The sequence below is a fragment of the Pholis gunnellus genome (genome assembly GCF_910591455.1).
Source record: "Pholis gunnellus genome assembly, chromosome: 7".
NCBI classification, from domain to species: domain Eukaryota; kingdom Metazoa; phylum Chordata; class Actinopteri; order Perciformes; family Pholidae; genus Pholis; species Pholis gunnellus.
The window spans coordinates 28,094,767-28,117,160 of record NC_136533.1 but is presented as its reverse complement, the minus strand read 5'-3'; the positions used below and the strand labels follow the sequence as shown (position 1 = coordinate 28,117,160).

Genomic DNA, 22,394 nt, shown 5'->3' with positions numbered 1-22,394 from the left:
AAGATGCAGAAATTGACCACTACAGGGTTCCGGTCAGAGAACACGCAGACATCTGTTTGTTCCATACATTACTGTATTCAGTCTGGCATACAGTCTTACAGCTTGGTGACAGATTTACAGATGTTGAACGATGTTGAAAGAGTTTGTACGAAGTTGAAAGAAGTTGAAAGAGTTTCTGAAATAAACACAGAACACGAATTGTAGAACTGAAGTATTAGCAATAGTAAATGCTTAACTAAAGCATTAATACACATACATTGACAGAAATACAGGCTTGCTAGCCAGGTTAGCCACTTAGCTGAACTTTGGGCTATTATTTGAAGGGCTAATTACGTGACAAACACTTACTGACAGTAAATACACTTAAGAACATAAGTACAAGTACAAACAGAACAGTTTCACCACATAAGTCCAAAGTTAGAGTACGATGACAGGAGAAACGGAGGAGAAACGGATGTCAGTCAGATAGACGTCTGCTCGTTGACAGGTTGAGTCAAAACACAGTGCTGAAAATATTATACCTTACTTTGCAATTATTGTCTAATGAGAGATGAGGACAGAAACCAGACTTAAAGGACTTCCCTTTCTATTAAAACGAAAATGTGCATCAAATACAGCAACACACAACAAACAGAGCTGTCCAGCTGAGAATTATTCCTAATAATTAATGTTGATGCATATTGAATAATGCAGGATTTCTATTCCTCATTTCATGCGCTATTTGGAATTGTTGCATGTAATGCAGGAGGTCGATTACCATGGCAACGGTCGAAGCTTCGAAGCAGCCTTAGTCAGAACTAAATAAAATTCATAATCATATTAAGAAAATATTGTGTAATAAGTGTAACTCAGAGAACAAGCAGCCTTCAGAGCTCCTTCCCAGATGTTGGGGGTTGTTTTTGAGTACAGTACCGTGCTAATGGATAACGAGTTTAGCTGTGTAATGTTTCTCTCTTCTCAGTGGAGGTGAACCCGTAATGACCCAGAAAGAAGCCGCAGATGTTCAGCCAGCCCAGTCCGAAAATGTCAAGAAGACCAACAAGAGCGTCGTCAGAGAGATTGAGGTCATCACCATGCCAGAGTATGAGAGCATCCCACCGTAAGTGCCACCGCTCACTAATATTCAACATAAGATATGATGGTTGATATATTTCATGATGTCAGCTAAGGATTGCACTCTAACCTCTTCTTGGTCATTTTATAGAATAAGCCTTCTCTGCTGGCCTAAACAGAATCACGAAGTTAGAGCTATTTTATAATTTAAAATTTCTTCTTAAATACACTACATGTATTATAATTTATACAAATATTTTCCCCATTAGCTTATTTTCTCATTGCACAGCTACTGTCTTCCTCAGTTGCTCTACTTCCAGTGCAGCTTGTTTTAAGTAGAGCTTTTATCCAATCAGATTACACCTCTGTATCTCTAGGTAAGAAGAGAGGCCCCAGGCCTGCAGACTCACCAGTGAATCCATGTGCAGTTGAAGTGAATGGGGACGATATTGTTGATTGTCATAGTCTTCAACCAATCAGATCTTTAGTTTGACATGTTGGGCGTATTCTTTGACGTGCCAGAGCTGCTAGCTGGCCTACAAGTATGTCAGCATTAACACACAGCTCAGTTTCCAGGTGCAGCTCTGCAGTGAGGTGCAGCGTGTGCTGTGATTGGTCAGTGGGCGAGCATGTGACTATTGGAAAAAGAAACCGAAGCAGAAGCTTAGTCGGAGTAGTAAGAGTTCAAATTGAAAAATATGGAAGAAATTATGACATTTTTTTTGCATTTTGCTTGGTGTAGATTATTTATTCTTTTACCTAGCTTTGTTTTTTAACACTCAATGGCTGAAGGAGGAGAAACGGATTTGTGAGTTGGGATTTAACTGGGATGAAACTCTTTGTCAACAAAGAACGGAGGAACAGCATTTGGTAAATTAACTGCGTTTGTTTTTTACATCTAATATCTGAATGGCCCTCGACTGTGCTGCTGTTGTCCGTTAAGCTAGTTAGCGTAGCCACCAAGAACATTTGTGCACAGAGTGCCTCTGTGAGCCCACATGTACACATTTAAAAATGTATCCATGGATATGCTTTTATTTGCCACCTGTATGTGCTCATTTTGCCGAGAATACTGTTTATACATGTATATAATGTTTTGGTTTAAATGGTTAGAAGTGAACTTTGCATTACATTGTTACAAGTGTCAACAGCATTGTTTATTATTAAGCTAAACAAAAGAAAAAAAGTTGAATGCTAATAAATGATTTTAAAATGTCTCACGTTTTTTATATTGTAGCATGCATGTTTACTCAAGATGACAATGTGGGGTAAAACATCTATTTAAAGTAGTGATGGGCAACGATTAACATTTTTTAGCGCGATTAACATGCAGTTATGCACAAAATCCAATCATGAATTCAGTAGTGTATTGTGTACTTGTATTTTAAAAGTACTGCTATATGAACAAAAGTGCAATAATATTTGGTTTGCAAACACTTTAAACCAGTTGTCACCAATTGGCGGACCCGGACCCAGACGCTGTTGTATCCGGACCCAGGACCTAAAACCGATTTTGACGGAGCGCTTCTATTGTAACCGGCGCATCTATTCCAGCATTTACGGCTTGTTACTTGTTCAGCGGTGCAGGAAATTTGAAAACTAAGAATAATTGTTAAAATATGACTGATGTGTACTTTCTTTATTCAAGATCGTCTCGTGAGATGACATCTCTGACTCACGTAACAATGTCCCTGCTCTGCAATATATTTCCTTGTCTCAGCCCCGTGTGTCACAAGCCAAATCCCAACGTCCCCCCTAAAGCCTCAAACCCTGAACCCTGAAGGACTCACTGACGTCACCTGGTAAGTGGTTGAGTGTGAGAGACTGTGAGGGCTCGAAATGGTGTAAATATGAATGGGACAGCACTTTGCTGCAACATATCACGTTACCATGAAAACAACAAATATGATGTATAATTGTGTGTATTTATTTTATATTTTTACACCCTGATTTGAACGTCTTCGAACTCTTTCCTCACAAGATGAGGTAACTCCATATAATCTATTTACTCGTTTTTGTCAAAACAGCTTCAATGACAAAATCAAATATTTGATAAATAAATATCTTCTGATTTCATGTGTTTTTTTGTTCCATCTTTAACTCTTAATGTTTCTGTGTAAATGTAATATCGGGCTGAACACATATGATCCGTCCTTTGTTTACCTTTTTGTTTACGTCTCCATGCGTCCACTGGTTACCCTGTGTTTAACGTGACATTGCAATGATTTGTGGGTAATTCCCTTAGGCTAAGTCAGCATACCATGCTGACTTACGGAAAGGGTTCATAAAGGGCTCAAAATGTCTGCGAGAGAGCCCTCAAACACTTGACGATTTGACAGTGGGACATCCCTAAACCCTCACGGACTTCGCGGGAGCGCGCCTCAAAGTCTGAGTCTCGACGTAGCTCAGTAGGACAGCACAGAAGTCCCAGGTATAAAACGCCACTGCTTTGAGGTATTGGGATGAGTGTCATGTGGGTTTGAAAATCTTTACCAACTGATTTTAAAGTCATTAGAATAATTACTTTTTATAGTGCCCAATAATAAAAAAAAATAGGGCGCTGTTTAGTGCAAATTTGAACTAAACCAGCGACAGCTGAACAATTACATGGTGTTAAATAAGTACAAGATGTAACTATGACAAGAGTTGTGTCCATTGTTGAGCTCACAGTTTAGCCTTGTCTTGTATATCAGTGGGACTGTCACTTGATAGGACTTTAAATGAGGCACGTCAGCGCGAATGCTCTGCCGACGACATTGTGATGTGAGTTTGATGGATGATGCGTTGTCTGTTCTTAAGCCTGCCGATGGATACTAAACATGTCGTTGCTTGATATAGCCACAGTGGATTATGAGAAAGGTTATCTCTGTTGTGTGTTACACTCACACATGTCAATACTAAAGGATTACACACATCCACATTGCACAAACTAAAGTTACTATTCCTCTCTGAATACCTCAAAGAGACTAAGTAGCCGGTGGCACATTTCCAAGAATCATCCTTTAAATCCTGCAGCTGACGCTGGATCTGCTTCGGCCTATAAATCTACTGCAAACTGTGATTCTCGATGAGAGTTCTTTTTCTAAACCGAGACGCTCGTTCAAAGGTGGAAGTAGCGCATACCACTGGAATCACCAGAGTCCCCAAAATAGTTATCGCGATACTTATGTCACAGTAAGATCTACTTGCAATTTTAAATATTTTTGCGATATGCTGAGTATTGCAAAAACAAATTCACCTCTGAATGCAACAACTTGACTGCCTCACATGGCTGCTTTTATATCAGTTTTTGATGCTCAAAGAGGTAAAATTATCCAATGTCACACAGAATACAAAGATCAGAGAAAAGTCAACCGCCATCAATCATCTCACAACCCCTCAGACTTATCCTTTGACCGTTGAGAGGGGCCCAACCCCTGTAGGATCGAATGATGAACCTTTACTTGTTAGGGTTCAAGGCCCAAAGGGGCAGAATCTTGGTCCATTAACTGAAAATGATGTGCAAGCGTTTCCCGAGAAATATGACTCCAATCGGCCCCAACGTGGCAGTGTATTTAACGCCCCACAAAGCACAAATTTGATAAGGCCATGCCTTTCATACCATTCATCTCCTCCTAAACCATAGGTCTGATTGCTACCAAGTGTTCTGTGTAGCAGCATTGGACAAAGCTTATCAAAATGATCAAAAACTTGTTCTATTTAGTTTTTAAGATATTGACCAATGAACTTCAAAAAGACGTGACTCAGCACATACCGAAGCCAATCAAGTAGACCACAAATCAGACTTTTAAACAGAAATAGTCTAATCAGTACAAAGCTTGCAGGATATGCTTCGTGATAATGTAGAACTGTTTTGAAACCGCTCAATAGGCCCATGTGCATGGGGCCTGGTGCAAATTTGACCATAAATCAATTTTTCACCAAACTTGAAGGGTATTTTTAATTAAGCTATTGAAGCATGTCACTAAATGCCAAGAAATGTGAGACTTTGAGTGTAAAATTACTGAAAGGCTGCATGATGATGATTTCATGATGAAATAAGTATGTGATGGGTCTTAGTCCTTTTGACAGAATCAAACCAGCTAAAGTGTCTTTGCTCAGCTTTGTGTAGCCTGAAAAAGATGTGATTTTCAACATTTAACCAGAATCACAATCTGTCCCTGACCTGAACCAAAGCACTTCTGTTGTTTGAACCACAGATGAGGACTCGGAATGCAAACAATCTCTCGAGTCAAAGTCCTGACCTTTGTACACTCATTATCCACCTGTGGCACATAAATGTAGCACTTCATCCACATAAAAAAGTAATTGCTGAACATAATCTAGGAAGCGGTTACATTTGGCACCACGGCGTCATCGGGAACACAATGTAGTACACCTAATCTCTAGAAGACAGGGTTGAGCTGAAGGAGGTGGCGGCAGGATTTCACCTGCTCCTCTAGCTTTCAGTTATGTGTCTATTGCAGCTATTGGTGGCTCACCCATGGGGTTTGGGCTAGCTGCCGCAGTGCAGATGAGGCACTGTTTCAAGCTATCGTTTACATGCATGGCCACATGGGAACCCAAAGAGATTGGTAGAAAACTATTTGGTCGGCTTCATGGGAGACTACTCCCTCAGGATCTGTGTTATCTGAGCAGTTCTGTGAAGTCATATTTCTTCTGTCTCCCCATTGTGTTTAAAACTGGCTTACACCCTTAGCCTTTCTTTTCTCTTCCATCCAACACCCACTATAGGTCCCGCAGGGCCACAAGGGGCATGCAGTCAATCAGCATTCAAAGGATGAACATAGACCTTCTATTTCTCTCCAGGGTGACTTCCCAAGTCTGGTGAGCAGAGCTGCAGTGGAGAGTAAATGCATGTAAAAGCCAATTACCCACCTTTGATTTATGGTATCAATTTGATGAAGTCGAAGAAAAGGCTTTCGCTTTCGTTTAAAACATAAGTTGAGCATGTGAGCTGTGAACTCCTGCAGGCAGATTTGGTTCAGCCATCTGTCACAAACTGGCTGAGGGACTGTAACGAGGAGGCGCACACAAGATATGTACTCACTCCAAATGTAATGTATTGTATTACATTACACACCACACGGTGTGGAAATCAACAATGTTAGCCATGAAAGCATGAAACCAATGCATGGATGTGTGGCATGTGTGCTGCGAAAGCGTTGAAGGTGCAAAAGCAAACAATGCAGAGTGGATGTCAGCTGAAGGAAGAGAGACAGGACTTTGACAGCCTGGAAGGCCCAGGTGAACTAGATCAAGTTATGAGGTTAGTTTTATACCCCTTTTAACTTGCAGACAGTGATGAAACAGAACTCGATGATACAAATGTCTTTTGAGGAACCTGTTTCAATTCATTGTCCCTTGCTTCCTAACTGGCAGCTATTTATGTGGCTTGCTTGGAGGGGTATTGTGACTTGTTGACTTGTCATAGGAGGAAAAGCACAGATGTACTGTTAACTATGGCTCAGTTCCATCAAACATCTCTGTAAGCCATCTCAGTGAGCCAGTATGCACAAAAACAGTGCAATGCAGTAGTTTTTAATGTTATTGAAACATGTACATGACAAATAAAAAATGTGGTCCTTTGTCTTCGTCCAGAGTAGTTAGTGTGTGTGTGTGTATTGGAGATGGGCAGTGTGCCTGGAGAGCAGCTTGGGTTTCAGGCCTTTTGGAAAGTGCTATTTCAGCCATGTATGGCATGCCAAGTGCAGAGACTATCAATTCAAGCTCATGTTACAAACTCAGCGTCGATGGATGGTTGCACACGTCAGAGGAGCCGCTCTCCAGCCAGTAGGGGAGCGATACTCACTTTCAGCCCCAGGGTTAAGGAGTTTTGAATTTTGAACCAGTTCTGAAAAACTGACTGGGCAGTTAAAACAAGCAGCAAGGCAGATTCTCTTCTATAGAGGACCAGAACGGATAAGCAGGGCTCAATGGAAAAAATCCAACAACCAAGACCAAAACAACCAAATCATATTGACACACTGAGTATCAAAGCACACAATTCAATAAGATTTATTTGTTTGACATTTTTGCAGAGAGTAAATCTGAGTGCACAAAATGAAAATATAGTCCATTAATGCACTCCATTAATGCTCTACAAAACTATACATGTTCACTATACATACTTGCAAAGGGCAGCTACGGATATATCAATACAACAGTTCTGTCTATTTCTCATCCACATCACACCTTATGTCTCTTGTAATACAACTGCAAGAATCTATTTTTATTGTGTGGTCCTTCCCTGGCAATCTTCTGCAGATATGTCCAGACATCCAGCATGCATTGTGTCCCAGAGAGACATCTGATCATGTAGCTGTTGCTCAGTTACTTTCTACCTCCACTGTGAAGAGTTCCTTTGTGGGGTTGAGGGCTGGAGAGTAAGTTTGGAGAAAAGGTGACTCAAATAGCCACTGACCTGGCCAATCACTGTGCACTTTGCTTGTTGCTCAAACATCATTTCTAAAACTAGGCCCCTCTTAGTCAAAACTACAAAAATATGCACACACAAAAAAAAACATATACACAAAATACAACATATCTTACATCTCTTGCAAATGCAAACACTTAATTCAGAACTCTATAAACTCTTCTAAAACTTGTATTTTTGCATTAGAACCTTACCAACACAATTATCCATTAAAAAGCTCTTTCTACATGCCGACTGCACACTGACATACTAAGTATAACACAATATTATCTAGGGTCTTTGGCATTTTCATTTGTAGCATATTGCTATTGTAGACTATGAACACCAATGCAATATGTTTACTCTCAATACTCATAATGGTGTAACAGTATCAGACACAATGACGTTAACGGTCCCCATTTCTGTGCACACATGTTGTGCACACGTGTGTTCAGCATACCTGGCCAATACATTCTACATGAATTAATGCTTTAAATAATAACTTTGTATGTCTTGGCAATTGCAAAAAACTGTAATACGTACAATGCCCACCTTTAACCAAAGCAATTCGTTGCTGGATTTAACATTTCCACAGGTTGCACTTTAGTCATTAACTCTACTCAATCAATCATAAACGTACAACAGTGTAAGAACAAAAATGCTCCTACTGTGAGGGTATTGTTCTCATAAACCAACATCTTTAACATACAAGAAAAAGCATGAACCAAAACTGAGATAGAAAACAATGATACGATTGTAACAAATTAAATATTAGTTATGTACATATCCACCAACAGTCGTGATTACACTGTTTCCTAAACTCCACCATGTTCCGGCTATAGGTACACACCCTTGTTTCACCCCAGGTTGCTGTTTCAGACAGTTGGCACACACATCGTTTTATCTGATCCACTTGAAAATGATCCAACTCAAGTGATGAAGGAGGGGTATTTTCACTGAGGGCTGAGTTACACCAAAGGCTATTTCAAGCAGTATCATCTGCGTCCTCTTGGCACTGGACTGTGCATGAAACAAGACAAGGAGAACACTGAAGTTTAATGAGTGAGGAAGAACTATAAATTAGTTGTGGCTTGCCAAATCTTCGGCTTTATCTATGAGCTGACTAAACATGTTATTTGATATCTCATGAATGCTTAGAGAGAAAGAATAAAGGAAAAGCTCACCTGACGTATATATGAATATTTTCATTTTCACATCTTACGGCTCATTGAGACATGTTACTCTCACAAGGCATCCTAGAAAAAGACTCCGGCCTTATTGACTCATGGTACTTTGGTGAGAAACGGTGCTGCCCAGCAACCAAGTTAACCTCAACTGGCTTCACTGGAAGGAATTATTTGTGCTGCTGGGTAAATTTAGCCTACTGAGAAGTATTGGAAACCACCAAAACAAAGATCTTTCGATGATGTCGCATTTTGTTGTTTTGGGATTGTACCTTCTTTTAACCCTGCACTAATGATCTCTGGATCTACCTCCAGATTTACGGGCTATTTATCTCAATTTCGGACTGATATTTACCTGTTGAGTCCAACTCTGAGCTGCTGGCAACGTGAGACAGGACCGGAGCATGGCTCAGATACCAAGATAATGTTCTGTTAAGCCTCGGAGATGGCAAGTATGTCTCAGTATGACTCTCTCTACCTCCACTCAATAGCGTGCTCGGACTACTGAAAACCCGAAACCCACTGGCTACAATCACGGCAACGGTTGTGAATAAGTATTGAACAAACTCCATGGTAGCAAAGAATATCTTCTGTTCAATCAGGGTACTACGAAAACTGGAAACTTAAAAAATGAAAAGGTTTGCCAACTTGACACACAGAGCACACCCGCATTCACACTCTTAACGGAGTGCATACAGTTAAAACAAGAAGTTAAATACAGTTACCAGCACGGGAGTAAAGGTGTAGGGAATGGGTGCCGTAAATATGGTGCAGCTAAAGTTTAACATGAACCTTTTTCCTTCAAACCGAAAAAGGACAAGACCTTGAGTTTCCAGTATTTCAGCATTGAGGTATGGGGACAGATCACAAATGAATCCAAGGGCTAGACCATGCTAGACCATGCAGTAATCAATAAACAACTAGCACACATTAGCATTGGGCGATAATTCAATATGATAATTGATCGTCTTTCAATGAAATTGTACTCTGACAAAATCATATTTCGAGAGGTTGTGATACAAATTTACGTTGGCCAAAATGTACAATTACAAGCACATACTAACACATACTAACTTACATTGATCAGAAAATCAGATGTGAAATATTCTGAGGGATTATTCTTTGAAGAATGCAGTTTTGTTTTTACATCACAGTACACATTGTCACTCATGGAAACATGTATTTATTTATTTGTATTATTTCATTGAAACAGTTATGCACATTTTGCACAACAGTTCTTAATAAAAATGAGAAAACTCTCCGTACTTTTCATTTTTTAAATATTCCATTAACACAGGAGTATACAAAAATAGGCTTTACTTTGTGTTTTTTTATATAGTCCATTTATTTATTGAAGTACCAGAAAACATGCTATGTTGTGATATTGTTATCCAGATATGAAATTACTTATATTGGGAAAGATTTTTGGTCACCAAGCCCTAAATGTAGTCGTTTTTCTGTTCTTAATTGCCCTGCCACGGTGTTCACGGCCAGTTGAAGTGGAGATAAAAACATCTGAGTGGTGTCAAAGAGCAGTTGTTCAGGTCTGTCACTGCTTATAGTTACTAGGAAGCATTGCACAAGCACGTATCAATATCAGAACGATAGCGAGTGGGCCACCGGCAGCTGATGCCTTTGAGAACTTTGTACAGCTAGATACAGTAGACCAAATTATTCTTATCATGAAGCTGGATCTTTGGCTCAGCTGTAGCCTGCTTTTGCTTTACTTTATCATATAAAAATTAAGTCATTTTCATTAGAAATGAACTCTTAACTTCTGCCCCCTTGTCATGGGGGGCCCTTCAAGGTTCACTTTAACGTTCAGTTATCTTCTCCATTTAAATGCTCACTCCAGGTCACAGCACTCGAAAACACATGTTACCTTATTATGCTGATGATACCCAATTGGAATAAAATCAGCTTCTGATTTGAAAAAGTAGAAGGATCACTATGATTTGGCCCATTTGCCTTTCAGTGCTTTATGTACTTTCTGTACAGTAAAAAGTAACGAGCTAAATGGAAGACCACCATTCAGAGGAATATCAGGACGGGGTTTCACAGGTGCAGGGCAGAATAAATCCGAAAGACAAAGGATTTAAAATGCTCGTCAAAACAATTATACATATCAAATTTGTCATGAACAGCAACACAGTCTTTCGTAGTGAGGTAAGGGTCGAGAGATATTACTCATGGAAAGGGATTTAATGGCTTTCCAAATCCCCATTGTTATTCCCAAAGACGGGGTTCGGACCCACAGATGGGTCGCAGGAGATTGTATTTAGCTCGCCAAATGAAAATGTCTTGCATAGTATTTTATTTAACATGTGTATCTGCAGTACAGCGTTGAGAAAATGTGAAAGCTAGACTGGTCGTATTGTTATACTTAACAATGAATCCAATATGAAAGGCCAGCGTACATTCTGTTTGTTTAACTGGTAACTCTGCCTAAACACATTTATCTGGTGTCATGTATATGTTTTCAAACCTATATATCTCTTCAAATGGCTGGTTTATCTATTCAAGATAATGCCAGGTGATGCCGAAATGGTTGTAAAAACGTTCAGGAATACATTCATAATATTAAAAATTAGCTCTTTCCACGATTTATAGATAAGGCCTATTGTGAATTGGGTTGCTACGGTTCATAATTTTTTTTAAATGTGGGTCCCCAGAATTTTGTCTTGGGAAACTTTGATTTAGACAATAAAAACTCAGACTTTGTAATTATTGAAGAGCCTTTGTTTCTTAGTCATCTAGGACCTCAACCTTGCCTTAGCCCAACCAAAGGCATAAATCATGTCCCAAAGGTCAAGGAAAACCAAGGGTTATCCTGCCCTTTGAATAGAACTGTTCAAATCGTTTACGGAATTCAAACAAAGATCTATCCCATCGATGAGCGGTAGCTTTGTGTTCAGACCATCTGGACACAATTGCACGACTCTCATGCTACCGTTGACACCTGTTTTATTCTAGCTACAAATATACATGAAGTGAAAATCCTGCTCTACCTCTCCCAAGTGTCATACTCAGCAAGTCATGCGGCAGTGACAGAAACGGAGATCAAAGCTAGAACACCGTTATGATAGCGTTGCTAAATCTGGGCTTTAAGCTCAGGCAGTGAATGGAGAGTGGACATATCTCCAACAATGACTTCCATGTCAGGCTATGAATATAATGAGGCTATGAATATTATCCTCAACTGCTCTAATGGACCTGTCCAGTCAAAGACAAGGGTTGAATATTAGTCAAGTAACAAAGTATATCTGTATTGCTAAATTGACTCTGGATGTGGTACTATAAATACATTATTTTCGATACAAATGTAATAAATCTGATCTTCAAAGTATTTTTTTGTTTTTAAGTAAAGTGATACGATTTTGTGTGCTGTTTTCTTGCTGCAGAATCAGCAATTGAGAAGAACACGAGCAACACTGAATCCAGCTCTTTTGGTCTTTTCAGACCAAAAGCAAAATAATTCAAACCCATCTATCTCGAGCCAATCTACACCGAATATAAAACATTTTTGTATTTGGCAATATGTTTTTTTTTTCCCCCTCAGATGTTTCGATTTATGCAAATTGTGGTTGCCGATAAAAGAAAACCAACCAATAAAATAATGCTCATGCGATCAATAGATCTTTTGGGTCTTCAATGATCTGTTCATACCGTCACACAACCGTATGGATATAAATTGACTGATCCATTTGGTCTCATTGTATAGTGCATAGTGGGAACATAAAGACAACATTTGAGGAAGTATAACAGTTATTCTGGCTTGTGATGGTGTGTTGCCGACAAAAGAGGGGTGAACATACTTTGTTGTCAAGGTAACACATAGGGAACCGATCATTTCCATGTGAATAATCTGATATATGTCAGACATTATACTTACATGTATGTCTTGTACTTACAAGAAATTACATGTAGTCAATGTGAAAAGACACTATGAAATCTGACCATATAGGTAGTAATTGCATTACATTATTTAGGCCTTTATCATATATGTAGCGCCCTGCTAATTTGTTTACATGTGTTTTATTTCTATAAAACCGTACTTTTGCATTTGTGATCATGGTTTGGAGAAGTGCTTATGTGTCCTACGGTTCGAGTTGCCCTTGAACCTCCCGTGTCCTTGTTGTATTGGTTGGTCAGATGTCGATGTGTTGCCAGCCAATCAGGAGAGTCTGATGGGAGTTTTTGGTGGCCTGCCGGGTTCTTAGAGGGGCGGGACTAAGGACCGGAGAGCGCGAAGTGGACAAAGGGGAGCCAAGAGGAATGATGGAGGGCACTGTTGTTTTAACTTCAGAAACACAGACACTAGACAATGTTAATGCACCGAGGAGAACTACATTTATATGTAGACTATATTCAGTCCACTGAAACGTATTGGGTGTTTATTCTGTGTAACTGTGTGTGAAGCGTATGTAACATGGAGTCAGAACAGATATTCAAATGGTGTGAAGAGAAAGGTAATGATGTAAGAAAAACAATCGCGCTTAGTGCGGTTTCTCTGGAAGTAACTGATGAGGTTATTTACAAAGTACTGGATGGAGTTGAAGTATTTGGTCGTTGTAAAATTATAGGACGGTGTTTGGAACCTGTTGGTAAAAGCCAATTTGTGTTAATCGAAACTACTGATAACATGACGAAGGTCGACATACGGGAACAGTTAGCAGCAGGAGATGGGTAGGGACTTTGGGTAGTAAATGTCAGTGAGACTCAACGTTGGCATGTACCTGGCGAAAATGAAGGTTTCCAGTCCAAGCTACTATCGTTCCTAGCGAATGAAGGGAAGACTATAGCTGATGTCACAGGCTTGCTTAGCCCTACTTCTGTTCCAACAACCGACTTAGACCTGAACACCCACCTCGTTAATGCCATCTCCTCACTAGTTGAAAAATGCCAAGTCACACCTACAGACGGTCCAGGCTATTGCAAACTTCGTTTGTTCTTTGGTGCCAAACCCACTCCTCTTGGAGAAGAAGAGCATGACTCCTGGGCAGAACAAACCACCCACATGCTAGGTGAGTGGCAGTGTTCCAATATCAAGAAACACAGTAGCTGAGAGTCTTAAAGGGCCAGCCGCAGATATTGTTAGGGGGTTCAGAGTCACTAATCTTTATGCAACAGCAAATGACTATCTTCAGGCCCTAGAGACAGCTTTTTGAACCACAGAGAGTGCTGCTGACCTCATGGTGAAGTTCCGTAACACATTCCAGCAAGGAGGTGAGAAACTATCGGCATACTTACTCAAACTAGACAGGCTATTGCATGGAGTCTATCGTAAGGGTGGAATGGAAGTGGCTGACATGAACCAAGTACGCATTCAACTGACGGAGCAGAAGAGGATTTCAAAGTAGTAGCCTGTTTGCAAGGTTAAGAAATCAAGTCTGAATTGTTGAGTCTATTAGCTAAGATGTTGGATCTGTTGAGACGAGACGTGCCGCTTTCTGAGTAACCGGGGAACAGTGAGTACACCACAAATGTTCCTTCAGGATTTCAACTGAGCTCCAACAAGCGCGCCAACGTCCTGGTACCGTCACACTGACTATCACATCCTTGGGTATTATTATTGTGTGTTATATTGTATTTTTCTGTGGGTCACAATGTTGATGTTATAATAAATGTTGATTAAACAGTGATCTGTGTAAACGTAGTAAATAAGGGCTAACAGGCTATTGTAGCTTTTAAATTGGGCTATTGTAGCCTAAATTCTATATTTTCTATATTTCCTATGCTATAATCTGAAGAACTCAAATTGGAATTGAGAAAGTAGGCTACATATATCACATTACAGTGATTAATCTGACACCTTTATCGAAAACAATTTACAATTCAGATGCTATCATACCGTAGGCACAGCTACCGGAGCAATTTTGGGGTTAAGTGTCTTGCTCAAGGACTCATCAACATGCAATCAGTGGAGCCGGGGTTTGAACCGCCCTCTGGTTGAAAGACGGCGCTGCTCTCCACTCAGCCACAGGTATAAGCTGAACAGTATGAAGTAACCATTAAGCCTTGTAACTAACCATTGAGCCATAAATCGCATATGATAAATACATTTATATGTAGACTATGTTCAGTCCAGTCATTAATGATTAAAACCAATGCAAAGAAGCTCAGCAATTAGACTTGTAACAATAACATGCTTGTTTGGCGACACCCATAGGAAGTGCGGCCGCATAGTAACTTATCCACACAGTATTGCACACTTTGAATAACGAACCTGTTTGCAGCGTGTAGAATTGAGTGTAGGTTTATTATAGTAAAAACAATGACAACGATGATTGTGTGGCGGTGCTAAAGAACAGAACACAAATATTCGTGTCGGCTTTGGTGTGAACTAGAAAAATCGGCAACAAATATGAAGCATTTTCGTTGTCGTCTCTGGTGTGAAAAGGGCCTTTAAACTGACACACACATTTTGATGTTTTTTTCTCCACGTCCATTAGTGCTTACAAGTGCAATTGCCATTTCAACTACTTTCCCCTGTTATTACTCAACTGAAAGTTTAATTGCTTTCAGTGCTTACTTACCAACTGACACTTCAACTGCTTTCATCTGTCAGTGCTTACATGTAAACTAAGAGTTCAGCTTAACTGCTCTGATCTCTACTCTTCAACTGACATTTTGAAATGAATCAGTGAAGCTCCATTCTAAGACTTTAAGAGTGCCAAACTAAAAACACAGAATTCTGAGGCTGTGCGGTCTTCTTGGAGGTGAGGGTTTGTGAGATGGGACTGAGTTTAGGGTGGATTTGATTGTTCAAAATCATGTGTATTTGAAAGCTTATTTGAAAGCTTTTTAATTTAGATTGTGTAATGGATATGTAGCCTAGTGGGAAACATGATGTTGCCACTAAAGCCACTAGAGGGCGCTGTACTCCACAGAAAGCTGGTGGAACGAAATGTATTGTTTGATGCTAAATGGTTTTAATTGGTCCGATGGTTACAGCAACTATACAGCGAGCATCATAAAGAAGGCTCGCTGTATGTTCCCAAGTTCTTTTGGGAACAAAAAAACTGATAAAACTGAAATCATAACAAAATTAAATGTGCATTATTGGTAATTATGATTATGAAATTATAGATAACCGGAGTACCTTAAATACAACAGTCAGGGCTTTAATGTCATTATTTCTGACATTAAAATCAACAACAGCAAAATGGGAAGATTATATGAAAACTTATATTTCATTTACAGTATATGTCTTGACATCCCTTCTGCTAAGTTCTACTCAACTTGTTCATCGTGCTATTTTTCATTGATTATCCTGTGGCAGCGTAGTCGGGTAGATTTACACAATTTTCTGTAAATAGACTCAGCCGAGCCCCAAGTTGTGCGAGAGGACATTGATCAAAGCCCAGATATGCTGTCAGGACACCGACTTGATGACAAAGATTGAGGAGGTTTTGGTTACATGTGGAATATGTCACAGACACACTCATTTGGAACATGCACTGATTGCACACACTGTAGTCACTTGGTACCGCTTGAAAAGCTAAAAACCTTTGCAGAGGTTATTATCATTGTAGTGTTAAGGGGGAACACATACATTCATGTGCGCAACACATTTATTTATTTGTTCAACCCAATCTCATGGGGAGGAGTTTAAATAGAATCTAATTTCTGGCATTTTCGCCTGACGTTTAAGCATTTTAGGCTTAAAGTTTATGGCGGTTTTGCGTGTGAAACAGTAGCGGTTATGTTTGGGCAACAAAACTACGGTGATGGCTGCAGATAGTTTTAGGCAACAAAACTAAAGTGATGTCCGCAGTTAGGTTAGGTTTAGGCAACAAAACTACGGGGACAGCCACAGGTAAGTTTCGGCATCAAAACCACTGTGACGGCCAGAGTTAGGTTAGGTTTAGGCAACAAAACCGCTAATTACAGTATAGATAAAATATCATGGTTGGGCTTAAAATAAGTACATGAACTAGTTAAATCCCAACGGAAACAACGTAACAGGACAACACGTCACTAACGTCACTTACAAAGCAAACACTTTGGGACACTGGTCTCAAACACCAGTCTCCTGGTCACAAGTCCTTTCTTTGTTTGACCCACCCACCTTCCCTTTTCCACCAAGCCTAAATGCTGTCTTTCACATTCTATACAAGTCACTTGTTCAGAATGAGCCTGTGATATGAATGCAAATGAGGTGTTGTTATGCACGCAAAATTACTTTCAAAATGTTGTGCCATTCAGTGGGCTGATATGTTCAGTATTTTTACTCCATTATTCAGCATGTCCCTCTAATCTATCTCCTCACAGCCGCAAGTCAACTCCGTCTGCGTCATTGGGAGGAAATGGATTAGTGTTGTTCAGTGGCTGAGCTGCAGATGTGTCACAGTCACAGCATTGTCTGGATGTATTTCCTGACAATGACTCGAGTTCCCTGCCTAGTTAGTATGTGGTGTGGCAGCCAGGACCGACTGGCCGACATGTGTGTGTGAGATCAAGAGTGTGTATACCAGTGGCTGGCTGTGCATTTTATACCTGGGCCTTCAGTGCTGTCTTGCAGCTGAAACACCTCCTATAACCTCATGATGGCGCCACAGCTACGGTTATTTGTTTCTAGGAGTTTAATAATACACTTATTCGTATTAAACCGTTCGGTACGAGGCTTACAAACTTAACAATACGTTTGAATAATACTAGTGCATTTAGAAAATGCAGAAGCTTAAATTGTGGTAAATATGTTTTCGGTGGACGGCGCTCACGTGGGAGACAACGGGCTGTGACCTCTGAACCCGGAACAAAAAAAAACACAAAAAAACCTAGCTTAACAAACAATAACTCCGTGCATGACGGTATGCTTTGTAATTAACGGACAATGCATATAGTCCAAATCTATATAATTAACACAATGACAACAACAAACTCACAAGAACCAGTCACATATATTCATATGACAACAAATCAATCCAGCAGACCTGCAGCGGAACACCTACACACTCAAGGGCCATTCAGATATTAGATGTAAAAAAACAAATCCTCCTTTCTTTGTTGACAAAGAGTTTAATCCCACGGTTAAATCCCAAATCCCAAATCCGTTTCTCCTCCTTCAGCCATTGAGTGTTAAAAAAACAAAGCTAGGTAAGAAACAAAGAATATACACCAAGAAAAATACAAAAAATGTCATAATTTCTTCCATATTTGAACTCTTACTACTCCGACTAAGCCTCTGATGGCTACTACTTTAAGTTTCGTTTCACAATAGTCACATGCTCGCCCACTGACCAATCACAGCACACGCTGCATCTCACTGCAGAGCTGCACCTTAAAACTGAGCTGCACGTAATGATGATGTACTTGTAGGCCAGCTAGAAGGCTCTGGCACGTCAAAGAATACATGTCAAACTAAAGATCTGATTGGTTGAAGACTATGACAATCAACAATATCATCCCCATTCACTTAAACTGCACATGGATTCACTAGTGAGTCTGCAGGCCTCGGGCCTCTCTTCTTACCTAGAGATACAGAGGTGTAATCTGATTGGATAAAAGCTCTACTTAAAACAAGCTGCACTGGAAGTAGAGCAACTGAGGAAGACAGTAGCTGTGCAATGAGAAAATAAGCTAATGGGGAAAATATTTGTATAAATTATAATACATGTAGTGTATTTATCCCTAGCCCTATTTTTAGGCCTCTGCTCAGAAATTACATACCCATACTCAAAAGAGTGTAAATCTCTAACTACAAGGTCTATTTGAATACTTTTGATGTTATAATAACAGAAACACTTGTGAGATTTGTTCAGATGTGTAAATATCACTGTATATGTTACTGGTTAAAACTAAATGAAGATGGCACACAGCTCAAATTTAAAATGTTCAGGTTCGCCTGAAAAAAAAGTACTTTTGTTTTTTTGTCTTTGAAATAATGCAGGAATTTACGTAAAAATACTCCACAATCATAGCACAACATGTCAGAAGTCTCCACAACATTTTTACTTTTTAAGCAGGCCAAAGTTATAGAGGTCTCAGTACGGAGAGGTCACGTGAGGTCAAGCCAAATTCTCATTTTGGAACCAGCTGTTGCAGCTGTTCTATTCTAATTTTATGTACTATATAACTATATATTTCACTTGTTTTATCACTAATAGTGTTCAATCTACCCTAATACAGCAGTTTGGCATCATTTTGAGCCATTTCGAGCTCTCTGGGGGTGCTCATATCTCTCCATGGAATTTTCTCGTCTCTGCCTGTGTCTATGCCTATGATTGGCGGATTCCAGGCTATGACACCTCGTTCGATCCGGAAGAATCTCAGGAATGCAGTAGGAGGGTCCTTGGGTTGATTGACAGAATTTTTAGCTACTAAAAATCCAAAACCGTGCCGTGCCACCCCCGAGCGTAAAATGATTCGCCGAACAGTAAAATGACGACCATCTCGTCATACCTGCACCCAAAATCCCCATTATTTTCACAGAAACACACAGACACGGCGAGCACATGTCTGAAACGGATTACCGTCAATTTCCAGCGTTTTTCTTCCAGGAAATCATCTCAAGGTACGATGCTTTTACATTTTTTTTGCTGTGGAGCGGTTTGTTGTTCGGTGGCTTTCTGGGTGTAACTTTTTAATGGTTTCAAGGAGAGAAATTTGGAAGATATCACTGGACTCTGGGTCGAATCCACGTGCTTTCTGATATATGGGTCGGCCATGATAGCCGTTAGTTTTGTGTTGGTATTTGAACACGGAGTACGTAGCTCGCTGTGTCCTGGCGAAAAATACGTGATATTGTGTTACATCTTCTAGTTTATTGTATTAGTTTGTGTATAACTGTTTTGAGTGAGTAAAATGGCTTCCATGGTATTTTCGCCCAGAATCTCGTCGTTACGTAGGTAGATGATATATAATAAAATATCATTTTATTCGTTTCTCAGAAGTGAATTGTACTTCATATGTGTACTCTGTCGCCCACCCCTAGCCGCCAGGGGGGGGGCTCTCGGGGTAAAGAGGAAAAATTATTAAATTATAAAATAGCTATAACTTTGTGATTCTGTTTAGGCCAGCAGAGAAGGCCTTGCTGGCCCTGATGGCCCACCACTGCTGTATACATTACAATATATTGCTGTCTAGTTAGTAAGAGGGGGCAGCAGATACCAACAGTTCCCACAGGGAGGTTTTGGATAATGCTGTTGTCAGTTTAGCCAATCAGCGACAGTGAAATGTGTTGTACAGTGGACAAGTATCTTTCAGCACTTTATTGCAAGGCACTAGTCGTAGCAACAGCACAACCTCCCTGCACCTGTAGAGAAACAGTTGAGAGTTTTATCTTTTTGTAATACTATTGTGCTCTCTCTTTGTTTTGCATAAAGAGCATTTATGAATAGAAACCCAGTGGACGTTGCCCACCCCTGACTGTTTCAAAGCCAGTGCACGGACCAATCAGTGAGGAGCTACTGGCAGCTATAGGCGTGGCTTTGGGTGTGTGTGAGACGTGACACAGAGAGGCGACTGTTCAACAGTGGAGGCTCCCAAAGAGTTTAGCATAGATGCTGCCTTGTGAGAGATGTTTTTCGCTCATCTCCTGACTTGGCTTAGGTAAGAGTTTAATTGACAGTCGGGTCATCCAATCACCTGCCATTTATTTTTTATTCTTTTTATTAATCATGTAAACCATTTTACACACTGCAAACACCATTATAAACTATTATACTAACTAACTAAGAAGATCCGCCACAATATCATGTATTTTACGCCGCCACCGGCGATCTAAGTAATCAGAAAATGCTTCCGAAATGGGGCCATTGCATCCCCCCGTCAAATCACACATTAGGAAGCACGAGCAGTTCACACAGATTCCAGCGATAACATCCAAATTTCTCTCCGTCAAAGCATTCAAAAGAAATTGAAGAAGCCAACACTGCCAACATTAGAACCGCATCATACCTTGAGAAGGTTTTCAGGGCAAACACAGCGAAATCCGAAATAAATCCAAATAAGAAATGTGTTCGCTAGGTCACTGTGAGTGTCTGGAACCTAAAATGGCGATTTTCCGTTAATCTGAGCCAAAATGGGGGTCAATATGCTTGCCGGCGAATCATATAGGGGCTTGAGGCTTGGGCGGTACGGTTTTGGAGTTTTAGTGGCTGAAAATTCTGGCAATCACTTCATGGAACATACTGGTGTGCTCGAAATAACCACCCGGTTCGAACGAGGGGTCACATGCTAAGATCCGCCCATCATAGGCTTATCAAGCGCTCCATAGACACAGACAGAGACGAGGAAATTGCGTGGAGGAGAGATATGATGACTCTGTTATGATAGATTGTACAATATGAGTGATAAACAAAGTGAAATATAGTGAAATATATAGTTATATAGTATATAAAAGTACAATGGAACAGCTGCAACTCCTGGTTCGAAAATGAGAATTTGGTGTGTTTGTTGGTACATAAACCTCTATAACTTGGGTTTGCTTCACTTTATTTACACCAAATCTTTTTGTGAGGCACCTGCACCATTTTTGCTATGAATTGGGAATGTTTTTAGGCTAAAATTAAAGTGCTTTTTCGTCAGGCGAACCTGGGAATGTTCCCTGTTTGCTGTGTTCTGTCTTCAGCTACTATTAACCAGTAACATATACACAATATTTACTTATCCCAGTAAATCTCACAATTCAAAGTGTTATTGAACCATCAAAATTATTAAAATAGACCTTGTAGTTACAGAACTACAGTCTTTTTAGTATGGGTTACAATTTTTGAGCAGAGGCCTAAAAATAGGCCTAGGGTTCAAGAGGTGCACCCGAGAGCCCCCTTAGGAGGGGACTAGAGTCGGGGCGACGAGTACACACGTAGTACAAATTACTTCTGAGAACGAATGAAATGATATTTTAAAATATTTCAAAAACCTCCATGACGAAGAAATTCTGATAAAATGGACCATGTAACCTATTTTAATCACTCAAAAACATATATATAGACAAAGTACAAAGTGTTCACCGTTACCGATCCCAGGCGCGACCTATGGCACTTTCACATACACACACTGCATATCCAAGAGCACGAGGACAACACACTGAATCGAACCATAGCTTCCGAATTATTCTACTTCGAACCATTAGAAAGTTACAATTATTCTCCCGTAGGTCATCACTCTGCCCATGATCATGAAAATTGAAACGCTCCGTACCTTTTAGAGGCATACTTCACTCTATCAAAGCAAATTTTTGACTGCTGACATGTTGTGATATGATTTGGGAGAGTTTAGGCCTTCGTCTGCATTATTTCAAATCAATAAAAGTGCTTTTTAGGCGGAAAAAAACCTCAAAAGAACCTCAAAATAGGCTTAGGGTTTAGAGGTTAAGTTGCTGAGACTTTTTTCGAAAAAAAAAAAAATGTAATTTCTTTATGAAATTTGATTTCTACAACGCTCTCTTCGATTAAATGTCTCGCTCTGAACCCCAAATGGGGCTCGCTCCAGTGCGAAAGGTACATGGGGCCTGCCATTTTCCAAAAACGATTCCAGTGACTGCTTCTCAGACAGGTCTGTGTCACAAACAATCTGGCGGGTCAGGTTATGGATTCTTTCAACTTCGAGTAAATATTACCCATAAAAAGCCAGCTCAAGATAAAAGGAAATGTCATGTTTTGTGGGACTTGTTTGCATTTATTGCACGTTTATAGTCCTTTTGGATTTCAGACTATTTATGTGACGTCGCAGGTGTGCGCGATGCAATATTAGATTCCTGGAATCTCTCTAAAGACAAATGAGCACACTAGCTCTCA

At 40.0% G+C, this 22,394-nt stretch overlaps 1 long non-coding RNA gene across 2 annotated transcripts in view; it reads right to left on the bottom strand.

Annotated features, from left to right (window-relative positions):
• The window catches only part of LOC306698752, a 44,841-nt gene that overhangs the window by 10,690 nt on the left and 11,757 nt on the right, over positions 1-22,394 (bottom strand). The gene's annotated exons all lie outside the window — the stretch shown is intronic.